Raw genomic sequence first — 12,748 nt, forward strand, 5'->3', positions numbered from 1 at the left:
GGAAATCTATCCTTAGGTCTGAACAAATCCAAGCTAAGAGAAAACATAGATCTATGTGATTGTTGAATGTGAGAAACAGGCCATGTAGTCCACCATTTTGGGAAGCCCACAGCCACGTGTATAACACATGCTGTCAGTCCAGTCCATTCATCGGTCTTCGGTTGCAACACTCACTACCAAGTTCCAAACTGCCTCTGGAAGCAACGTCAACACAAGAACTGTTCATCGGGAGCTTCTTGAAATGCTTCCAACTGTGCTTCCAACTTTGTGGCAACAGTTTTGGGAAGGCCCTTTCCTGTTTCAGCATGACAATGCCCCCATACAGAGAAATGATTTGTCAAGATCAGTGTGGAAGAACTTGACTGGCCTACACAGAGCCCTGACCTCAACCCCATCGAACACCTTTGGGATGAATTGGAACGCCGACTGAGAGCCAGGCCTCATCGCCAAACATCAGTTCCCGACCTCACCAATGCTCTTGTGGCTGAATGGAAGCAAGTCCCCGCAGCAATGTTCCAACATCTAGTGGAAAGCCTTCCCAGAAGAGTGGAGGCTGTTATAGCAGCAAAGGTGGGACCAACTCCATGATTTTGGAATGAGATGTTTGACAAGTAGGTGTCCACATACTTTTGTCATGTAGTGTATATATATATATATATATATATATATATATATATATATATATATATATTATATATTTAGCCTCTATGGGACCGGCGGGACGAATTCGTCCCACCTACGTAACAGCCAGTTGAATCCTGTGGCGCGATTTTCAAAACCTTTGAAATGCTATTACTTCAATTTCTCAAACATATGACTATTTTACAGCTATTTAAAGACAAGACTCTCGTTAATCTAACCACACTGTCCGATTTCAAAAAGGCTTTACAACGAAAGCAAAACATTAGATTATGTCAGCAGAGTACACAGCCAGAAATAATCAGACACCCATTTTTCAAGCTAGCATATAATGTCACAAAAACCCAGAAGACAGCTAAATGCAGCACTAACCTTTGATGATCTTCATCAGATGACACACCTAGGACATTATGTTATACAAAACATGCATTTTTTGTTCAATCAAGTTCATATTTATATCAAAAACCAGCTTTTTACATTAGCATGTGACGTTCAGAAAAAGCATACCCCCCGCAAACTTCCGGGGAATTTACTAACAATTTACTAAATTACTCACGATAAACGTTCACAAAAAGCATAACAATTATTTTAAGAATTATAGATACATTACTCCTCTATGCACTCGATATGTCCGATTTTAAAATAGCTTTTCGGATGAAGCACATTTTGCAATATTCTGAGTAGATAGCCCGGCATCACAGGGCTAGCTATTTAGACACCCGGCAAGTTTAGCCTTCACCAAAATCCCATTTACTATAACAAAAATGGTCTTACCTTTCCTGTTCTTCGTCAGAATGCACTCCCAGGACTGCTACTTCAATAACAAATGTTGGTTTGGTCCAAAATAATCCATCGTTATATCCGAATAGCGGCGTTTTGTTCGTGCGTTCAAGACACTATCTGAAAGGGTAAATAAGGGTCGTGCGCATGGCGCAATTCGTGACAAAAAAAATCTAAATATTCCATTACCGTACTTCGAAGCATGTCAACCGCTGTTTAAAATCCATTTTTATGCCATTTTTCTCGTAAAAAAGCGATAATATTCCGACCGGGAATGTCCATTTAGCTAAACAGAGGAAAGAAAACAAAGCTTTCGGTCGACGCGGGCACGAGCCTGAGTCTCACAGTACTGTAACCAGCCACTACCCAAACGCGCTACTTTGTTTCAGCCAGAGCCTGCAAAGCCACGATTCAACTTTTTGCCGCCTTCTGAGACCCTATGGCAGCCGTAGGAAGTGTGACGGGACAGCTAAGATCCTCACTCTTCAATAAACAGAGACAAGAAGAATGACACCTTGTCAGACAAGCCACTTCCTGCATGAAATCTTCTCAGGTTTTTGCCTGCCATATGAGTTCTGTTATACTCACAGACACCATTCAAACAGTTTTAGAAACTTTAGGGTGTTTTCTATCCAAAGCCAATAATTACATGCATATTCTAGTTACTGGGCAGGAGTAGTAACCAGATTAAATCGGGTACGTTTTTTATCCAGCCGTGTCAATACTGCCCCCTATCCCCAACAGGATATATATATATATATATATGCTACTAAATAACATTTCCAGTGGCACACTGACTCACCTAATGATGAAGATGAAGCCATAGGCGATGCGCGCATCTCAAAATGAGCTACTTTGAAAAACAGTGCTGCTGTTGAGAAAACAGTTGAGAAAAAATGGGTTCTATTGGTTCTACAGATAGATTAGTCTTCTCTTTTCAGCAGTAGGCATTTCCAAACTGTACGTTTTTCCCACGATTGTATTTTGAAATGTTCAAAAGGCAACAGACAGCCGCAACCAACCATAGAAATATAATCCATAGATGGCAGTTCCCATTCAAGTCAGGGCTGGCAGCCATTGCTAGCGTACCCATGAGTTTAATAGTCAAATTGCCAGGGTAAAGGGTTCCAAAACCCTTCAATGGATTATATGTCTATGCAAAAAGCTGTACATTTGGAGCACATTCATGGCCTAATTGTCTAATAGTGTGCAACTGCAGCCCACAATTGTTCCTGCATGTGGGCCTTCCATTGGTTCCTGCATGAACCCCCACCCCCCACCTGAGTTTTTTCTCCCCTGCTTACTAGCTTACTCCTAGCTAGCTAGTGGTAGACAGTGTCCTTCGCTCCCACCTGCCGAACACCTGCCCTCACCGTTGTTAACCGAACTGCTGGAAAACAGTAGCCGACAGGTGAGGCGATGGACACTGTCTACCGGTGGCCCTAGAACAACAGGCGGGAGGCTGGGGCGACACGGTGTGCTAGCTAGCGAGTTAGCTAGGAGAAAACCATGCCGTTTACCGGTTGTGCCCGCTAGGGTTGGGCAGTATCCAGATTTTCATATCATCATACCAACCTTCTCTCATACCGGGATATACGGTATTACCGGGTTAAGAACACAAGGGGGCGCCGAAAATGCACAAAAGAAGCACATTGGGCATCTATCACCAGAATGCTAGTGAAATTACCACAAGTAATGGCGAATTTCAATAGAGGCTGCTGCTAAATATGCTAATGAGCGCAAACGAAAATAAAGTAATTGCAAAGACAAGCAATCCAGCTCATAAAGTTATACATACCGTCATTTTTGGACTATTAAGCGCACCTGAATATAAGCTGCACCCACTGAATTAAAACAGATATATTATTTTGAACATAAATAAGCCGCATGTCTATAAGCCGCAGGTGCCTACCGGTACATTGAAACAAATTAACTTTACACAGGCTTTAACGAAACACAGCTTGTAACAAAAATAAATAGGCTTTAACGAAACACGGCTTGTAACAAAAAATAAAAAATGTACAGTAAGCTTTAGTTGTCTTTTTGCACTGAGTCAATTCCTCACGCTGCTGTTTCCAACGTCTTATCATCGACTCATTAAGACCAAGCTCCCATGCAGCAGCTCTATTTCCTTTTCCAACAGCCAGATCAATCGCCTTCAACTTGAAAACTGCATCATATGCATTTCTCTGTGTCTTTGCCATGATGAGGGTGACAAAATGACTACCGTAATCAGAATGATGGGAAGTTTGAGAGCGCTCGATTTAATCTAAACAGTAAACAAAAAAGTTGTTTGACCTTAACCCGTTCGGCAATTTCATTGGTCTAATGAAAGCTTCATGCCGCCAAAAAACTGAGCACGTCACAGAATGTGTTTTTTTGGAAGAAAAAAATTGAAAGCAGGAAAAATCCATATATTAGCCGCGTCATTGTTTAAGCCACGAGGTTCAAAGCCTGGGAAAAAAGTTGCGGCTTATAGTCCGAAATTTACGGTATATAGGTAGGAGCTACCGAATGTCATTTTTTGTGAGTTTGGACATTTACAAGTGAATGTGAACGAGAGATATTGTGCAATGAACAAAGTTTTGACGCATGATTGTCTGAAGGAAGAACATTACTGGCTCTGGAGCATGTGTAGGCTACACATTGTGTATGTGTGGAGCCGCTAGGGCAATGGGTCTGCCTGCTCTGCTTGGAGAAGAGGGGAGAGGAGAAAACGGGCCAAGAAAGGAGAGAGGGGGGAAATGCAAGGAAATCAAGATAGTGGCAGCTGTACAAATAACATCAAAATGGCTTTGACTTCTCAAACACGACAGAAAGCTAACAGAATATGATGTCCCTTCACTTTATTAATTCAGCCACTTACTTAGATTAACTAGCAAATTACATTTAGGGGTTGTGTTAATGCAGAATTCCGCATTTTTCATACAGGAAAAAGTGTAAACGCAGATGTAAAATGCTTCTTAATGTAATTTCTGCTAGGCATCAGACATATTCATGCATCATTTGCACTTCCTCACTCAGATGAGAATTCATGAATGGGCATTCGGTGCTCTGACTGATGTGTAGCTACTTTTCTCCAGTACTTTTCTCGGGTGTAGCTAGCCAACTTTTCTCTGGTAAAATGCTAGATTAAATTTAAAACATTACAAAATGTAGCTGGCTACATTCTTTCTATGATAAACATTAGAAATATGATGGCCATGCATCGTTTTTGCAAAAAAGACCTTGCTTTTTCATTGTAAGCTTACTTGTGAGGCTGCCAGCCAAATAGCATTGCACGTCTGTTGTCATCTGGTGAAAATTAAGCTATTTTCTGACGAATGTGTTGCACTAATGTATTTTCTGTGAAGGAAAACTATGGTTGCACGTCCCTGATCACTCTTTTGAAGCAAAAAAACACTTTTGACTTTCAGTATAAAACACTATCCCTGTCAATACACAGCTGGACTCACCTGCTCCCGCTTTCTCCCGTTGTGCTATTTACAAACAAACACATGACTGGCTCAACTATTCTGGGGAACTACGGTAAGCTTCATAATGTAACATAATGTAACAGGTGAAATGAAGAACGCGGTCTGCTTTATCTCCTAACTTATTGCACAAGTTCACTGCAGGTATTTACTTAAAAAGTAGTTACAAATATAAAAATGTATTGAAAAACTTCAAATAAATAGTTTCAATTGTATTGAAAAACCATCCTGTGGCTATTTCCAAATACCCTGGTATACAGTATATACAGTATACCGCCTAAGCCTAGTGCCCGCCTGCCTCTAGCGCAGCAGATGGGAGGCTAGGGCTACACCGTGTGCTTGCTAACTAGCTAGTTAGCGTCACTGTCTGCTAGCTCGCAAGTTAGCAAGCTAGCACACGGTGTCGCCCCGGCCTCCCGCCTGATGTGTACCAAAGACAACTGTGCCCAACAGGCAGGGTCGAAGGACACCGTCTACCGGTTGTCCCCCCCTCCCACTAGCACAGTAGACGGGAGGCTAGGGCGACACTGTGTACTAGCTAGGTAGATAGGACACTGTGCCGCAAACTAACTTAAACATTTACCAATAGAAGTATAAAGAGGGGTTCCTACAGATGCAGGAATGCCCACATGCAGGAACGCCCTGAATTGCGAACCGCAATTGCACCCTTCTCAAATTGCGGCCTTCCCAACTGTAGGCAACTGGTAACTACCAAAATAAAGGAAATACTTGAGTAAATGAGGGATACAAATAAGATGTTATGGGGTGCATTTTCCTGGCATGGTTTAGGTCCACTTGTAGAATCTATGCCAAGGCGCATTGAAGCGGTTCTGGCAGCTTGTGGTGGCCAAACACCCTTTTAAGACACTATGTTGGTGTTTCCTTTATTTTGGCAGTTACCTGTATTTGCTTGTGGCTACATTATGCTTTCTGGTGTATTTTGAACATTGAAAGCAGGCTCCTGTAGTTTGATATTTAAAAAATACCCCCCCAAAAACGGTATTTTTCTTTTATGGGCCAACCGACCCAACACAACATTTCATGATCCTTAGGTGTTGCTGAGTGTTTGATAACACAGTTGCCAAAATGTAGCACTGACCATACTCAGTGGTTGTCTTCTACAGCAATTTTGTAAATCTGATATCAAATTCCAAATGACACATCTCAAAAATACAAAGTGACGTCTTCTTTCATGTTTCGCATAGCTCCATCTGTTAATCCTCAGTTATGTTTCAGCGTGTATTAAAAAAACAGATGAACACTGAAGAGGAGGAGGATTAAAAACTACCTAGAGTGCCCTATTCCATTATGGTTAGCTTCCTCTGTTGTGATCAAGCTTGCCATCTCCTCCCACTGCCTTCCCTCTGACAGACCATTCACTGGTGGCAGAATTAGAGTGCATTCCATTACTCTCTGTATGATAACCACAGTGATGTGACAGAGCCGTTGGTTGCATGACCGCAAATCATAATGCAATGCTAATAACAAACTCTTAGACTGTAAGCAGCAGCAGCTTCCACAACCACTCTCAGAAGCAAAGACAAAGTGAAGCATGTCATTAGACCTAGAAAAAACCCACAAATGTGTTTGTGATTAAAACCCACACATACACAGGCTACTGTGGATAACAATGTGAGCTAGGGAAAACAGGCAAAGGTTAGTAGGGCCTATATTATATGCAGATATTATAATTCTAACTAATTGACCACCACACACTTCTCTGATCTCAGTTATGTCATTGCACCAAAACAAATCCATTGCAACAGGTTCTCGGAAACAAAGTGCTGTGGGAATATTTAAGATACTCTTTAAAGAGGTAGGGTTTCAGAGGTTTTCGGAAGATGGGCAGGAACTCTACTGTCCTAGCACCAGGGGGAAGCTTGTTCCACCACTGGGGTGCCAGGACAGAGAAGAGCGTTTACTGGGCTGAGTGGGAGCTGAACCCCTGGAGGGGTGGGAGGGCCAGGACACCAGAGGTGTCAGAACGGAGTGCTTGGGTTCTGGTGTGAAGTTTGAGCAGATTCTGACCCACGGACATGACACTGACAAATTGAACTAATCCAAGATCAGCGACAGAATGACATTGTGCGGGAGAACAAACAAATGGGTGAAGGCAGGAAACAGTTCGTGTTAAGAGACTTGGATGCACAGCACGCCCTCTTTGAATGTTGGCGCCAGCTTTAGACTAGCTTTTCCTCGACGAGATTATGTGGGCACTTGTAAGTGCGTGTTTTAGCACTGCAAGGGCCTCCTCCTTTGGGCTCCCGAGTGGCACAGCGGTCTACGGCACTGCATCTCAGTGCTAGAGGTGTCACTACAGACCCTGGTTTGATTCCAGTCTGTATCACAACCGGCCATGATTGGGAGTCCCATAGGGCTGCGCACAATTGGCACAGGGTCTTCCGGGTTTGGGTTTGGCCGGGGTAGGCTGTCATTAAAAATAAGAATTTGTTCTTAACTGACTTGCCTAGTTAAATAAATTAAATAAAAAGCCAGAGAAGAAAGATAGTCAGTAAAGATCTATTTATTTTTTCTTCACATACACCAGATAGGTGCAGTGAAATGTGTTGTTTTACAGGTTCAGCCATAGTAATACAGCACCTCTGGAGAAAATGAAGGTGAAGTGCCATGCTCAAGAGCACAGAGAGATTGCTCACCTTGTTATCTTGGGTATTCGAACCAGCAACCTTTCGGTTACTGGCCCAACGCTCTAACCGCTAGACTACCTTAATAAAGAAGAGTAATCCAAGTATAAACTCAGTTTGAGTCAACAAGAAAGATTATTTTTAGTCATCTGATATTGAACGGCTCCTGTTGAAAGACTCAACTCCAAGGTAGAAAAGTGCATGGAGTCCGCTAATAAAAAGCAAACCCTTACAGCTCCTTCGCCGCACTACAATTGGATTATGCCCCTTACTGCATCGTCTCCATCCTCTCCCTCCTCTGCAGCCAAATCACTCAGTGGCACCTTTGCTGACAGACGTGCAGAGGGTGTGGTTCAACCCACTGACGGCAGAGCTCAACATAGCACCATGGACAGCTTCACCCAAGTGACGGCATACAGAACAAACAGCCGTATAGTCTACCTTCCCTTCCTCTGCATCAATAAACTATGCTGAGGCAGTTGGTCCCCTCGTAGACCTTGTCGACACCCTGATGAGGGAGGCATGAACAACCCATTTCTCTGAAGGGCCTGACATCCCCTTATTCATTGCCCAGTTCTCAGTTGTAGGCTACCTCCTACAAGACCTTGCGCTGTGAATAAGGATTTAACATCACATCCCACGGTTGTTTCATCAGCCATAACTAGTGGTGCAGAAGAATCACTAATGATATAAACATCCACAAACTGCATAAATGTTTATACATGCGCATTCTACCGGTCTATCTTGTGTTTTGACTGCACTTAGACAGACACTACATGACCAAAAGTATGTGGACACCTGTATGTGGTCACCTGCTCGTTGAACATCAATCATGGGCATTGTTAGCAACTGAGGTTATTCTTCAATAACACAGACCCCAAAGCAAATCAGGGGGAGAAAATAGATTTATTTGAGCAGGACAAATCATATGTGCTATGCTGAAAAGTAGACGTCCAGTCTTCCCTGTCCTTCAGTTTTTCTCCACAGAACAAAGGACAGGATGCCACTTATAACCCCCCACCCTAGTCTGGGGTTGACCAATGAGAAGTCCTTGCAGGACAACTTGGCCAATGGCCAAAAAACAAGTATCCACTCCAGACTCTATGTACAGACCAATGAAAATGTGGCCCACGTAGCACATGTAGCTCTGAGTTCATGACTGACATCCCACAGATTCTAACTGAAAACCAACTCCTACTGATCGTTAATCCTAGTCTTCTCGTCCTCTGAGTTGTGTATTTATCTTCAAAATATTCTTATAGCATTAATATGGAGTTGGTCCCCCTTTGCTGCTAGAACAGCCTCCACTCTTCTGGGAAGGCTTTCCACTAGATGTTAGAACATTGCTGCGGGGACTTGCTTCCATTCAGCCACAAGAGCATTAGTGAGGTTGGGCACTGATGTTGGGCGATTAGGGCTGGTTCGCAGTCGGCGTTCCGATTCATCCCAAAGGTGTTCGATGAGGTTGAGGTCAGGGCTGTGTGCAGGGCAGTCAAGTTCTTCCACACCGATCTCAATAAACCATTTCTGTATGGACCTCGCTTTGTGCATGGGGCATTGTCATGCTGAAATAGGAAAGGGCCTTCCCCAAACTGTTGCCACAAAGCTGGAAGCACAGAATCGTCTAGAATGTCATTGTATGCTGTAGCATTAAGATTTCCGTTCACTGGAACTAAGGCGCCTAGCCCGAACCATGAAAAACAGCCGCAGACCATTAATCCTCCTCCACCAAACTTTACAGATGGCACTATGCATTGGGGCAGGTGGCGTTTTCCTGGCATCCACCAAACCCAGATTAGTCCGTTGGACTGCCAGATGGTGATTCACCACTGCTCCAACGTCCAATGGCAGCGAGCTTTACATCATACCAGCTGACGCTTGGTATTACGCATGGTGATCTTAGGCTTGTGTGCGGCTGCTCGGCCATGGAAACCCATTTCATGAAGCTTCCAACAAACAGTTATTGTGCTGATGTTGGTTCCAGCAGCAGTTTGGGACTCGGTAGTGAGTGTTGCAACTGAGGACAGACGATTTTTACGCGTTACTCGCTTCAGCGGTCCAGTTCTGTTAGCTTGTGTGGCCTACCACTTCGTGGCTGAGCCGTTATTGCTCCTAGACATTTCCACTACAGGTGACCTGGGCAGCTCTACCAGAGCAGAAATTTGATGAACTGACTTGTTGGAAGTCACTGAGCTCTTCAGTAAGGCCATTCTACGGCCAATGCTTGTCTATAGATATTGCATGGCTGTGTGCTCGATTTTATACACCTGTCAGCAACGGGTGTGGCTGAAATAGCTGAATCCACTAATTTGAAGGGGTGTCCACATACTTTTGTATATATAGTGTATTCGCTTGAGACACTTGATAGGAAATACAATTCCATTAATGCCAATAATATTGTTGATTCGTGAGAGGGGAGCGGCAGAGATTCCATCAAGAAAAACAATAAGGCTTTCAAATACAGTAGCGATGGCTCCTCACTGTGATATGACAGGCTATTACATAACGTCAGACCGGAATGCCCTCATTAGTATTCCATACAATAATTTGCCACATGATTTTCTGGCATTACATTGTACAAATGTTGCACATGGGAGACTTGATAGCCTACAAAACAATAAACAAAGACTACTATTCGTCGTTGGTCGACTGCTTTATGAAATAGTATTCAGAAGCATCATTGCGAACTTGTTTATTCGTCCAGGCTACCTCCATGGTCTGTTTATCTCACTGTTAGTGCTAGGAGGAAGCATAAATGGCAATCTCACAACCTTGACCACCAAAAAGGACGTGTGATGGTAGCATCTGCGGCCGATAGCCTGCAGTACTTTCTTCTAAATTTATTTTATTCGATCTATTCATACACAGGCTAAATTACATTGTTACAATTACCCATAAGAAAAGGCTTAGCCATAATGCTTACATTTTACAAGGAAAACAGGAGCATATAGCCTGTAAACAGCTAATTTATTATCATTATGTGATCAAAGAGGAAAACATCTGCATGGTGGGAAAATGGTCGTAGAATATTATGGAATAAAAAAAACATAATTCACGTAGCCTAAAGCAATAAGAGAATTGCCAAATACGACATAAAGCAAACCACATTTTCCAGCTGACAAGTGAAAACATAAAACAGCAGTATTATACCCTCTTCAACATACAAAACAACAACATACTAGGCTAGATCAAGGTATTGACCATTTAATAACAATGCATTCGTATATGCGTTTCATAATTATAATATGTCGTTAAGAGATTTTTTTTTAAAACAACACTGTATTGCAATCTGACGTTGGTCAGGTAAATTAATGTAAACGATGGGAACCATGCGAGAAAGATTCCTTCATCCCTGTTTCCCTTTGCCAGTAGGCTACACAGCGTTATCTAATCATCGACACTGTGTAACGTCCACAACGGACAAACTTGTAAGATTGACTTACCAGGGTGTTCGCGTGTTATCCAAATATTTCAGAATTTAAATCAGTTCTCTTTTTGCAATGACAGAAGGTGACCCTTCTTTTGCAAGAGGTTCTGCATCTGCGAGATCACGATGTACGCAACAAGGGGGAGCTACAAAGCACCCGCGCACATTGGGGGATGGTCCAACAAAGTCGTTTGCCTCATTAAATACTTCAATATTGTCCACCATCAGAGTACTGTCATGAAAATAATAGGACGGATTGGAAACAGTTTGGTCGTACTACAGTTACTTCGATATAGGCACATTGTAGGCTATGGTGTGATATGAATAGAGAGTGCTGCGAGGCTATGGCCCATGGGTGCAGTCAAGATTCTCAACATATTAGTAATTGCAAATGTTTTGAATACCCCTTGAATATGACTTAAATGTCTCAATGGGCATAGCACAACTAGATGGAATTGTGATAGTTTTAAGTGTAAACATCCACTTTAGCTTTGAAATTAAATGACACTCTAAATGACTGTTTTTCTCTCAAAGAATTGCCTAACGCCTCAATTACACCGATAGTGTTTTTGCGCAAAATAGTATACAGCATCAAATCAAATCAAAGTTTATTTGTCACGTGCGCCGAATACAACAGGTGTAGACCTTACAGTGAAATGCTTACTTAAAAGCCATTAACCAAAAGTGCAGTTTTTAAGTAAAAAATAGGTATTAGGTAAACAAAAGATAAGTAAAGAAATACAAAAAAAACCAGTAAAAAATACAGGCGGTACCTGTACAGAGTGGTGCACCGGTTAGTCAGGCTATTTGAGGTAATATGTACATGTAGGATTAGTTAAAGTGACAATGCATAGATGATAAACAGAGAGTAGCAGCAGTGTAAAAGAGGGGTTGGGTTGGGGGGGTGGGGGGACAATGCATAGTCCGGGTAGCCATTTGATTAGCTGTTCAGGAAGGAGTCTTATGGCTTGGGGGTAAATGCTGCTGAGAAGCCTTTTGGTTCTAGACTTGGCACTCTGGTACCACTTGCCATGCGGTAGTAGAAATAATAGTCTATGACAGGGGTGGCTGGAGTCTACCCTCTGTAGTGCCTTGCGGTCAGAGGACGAGCAATTGCCGTACCAGGCAGTGATGCAACCAGTCAGGATGCTCTCAATGTTGCAGCTGTAGAACCTTTTGAGGATCTGAGGACCCATGCCAAAGCTTTTTAGTTTCCTGAGACTGTCTTGGTGTGCTTGGACCATTCCAGTTTGTTAGTGATGTGGACACTAAGGAACTTGAAGCTCTCAACCAGCTCCACTACAGCATCGTCGATGAGAATGGGGGTGTGCTCGGTCCTCCTTTTCCTGTAGTCCACAATCATCTCCTTTGTCTTGATTACGTTGAGGGATAGGTTGTTATTCTGGCACCCCCTGGCCAGGTCTCTGACATCCTCCCTATCGGCTGTCTCGTCATTGTCAGTGATCAGGCCTACCACTGTTGTGTCATCTGCAAACTTAATGATGGTGTTGGAGTTGTGCCTGGCCATGCAGTTGTGGGTGAAGAGGGAGTGCAGGAGGGGACTGAGCACGCACCCCTGAGGAGCTCCAGTGTTGAGGATAAGCGTGGCAGATGTGTTGTTACCTGCCCTTACCACCTGGCGGAGGCCCGTCAGGAAGTCCAGGATCCAGTTGCAGAGGGAGGTGTTTAGTCCCAGGATCCTTAGCTTAGTGATGAGCTTTGAGGGCACTATGGTGTTGAACACTGAGCTGTAGTCAATGGATAGGATTCTCACGTAGGTGTTC

At 43.2% G+C, this 12,748-nt stretch overlaps 1 protein-coding gene across 3 annotated transcripts in view; it reads right to left on the reverse strand.

Moving 5' to 3' along the window:
• Positions 1-11,133, reverse strand: part of LOC106567295 (protein kinase C and casein kinase substrate in neurons protein 1) — a 79,201-nt gene extending 68,068 nt beyond the window's left edge. For 2 of the 3 annotated variants that reach the window (XM_014136438.3, XM_045693157.2), the window contains exon 1: positions 10,981-11,133. The gene's annotated coding sequence lies outside the window, so the exon portion shown is untranslated. The remainder of the gene's footprint in view (positions 1-10,980) is intronic. The other variant, XM_045693158.2, reaches the window with a different exon arrangement.
• Between the last annotated feature and the right edge of the window lie 1,615 nt (positions 11,134-12,748).

The sequence above is a fragment of the Salmo salar genome, chromosome 13 (genome assembly GCF_965601325.2).
Source record: "Salmo salar chromosome 13, fSalSal1, whole genome shotgun sequence".
In the NCBI taxonomy this organism is placed as follows: Eukaryota; Metazoa; Chordata; class Actinopteri; order Salmoniformes; family Salmonidae; genus Salmo; species Salmo salar.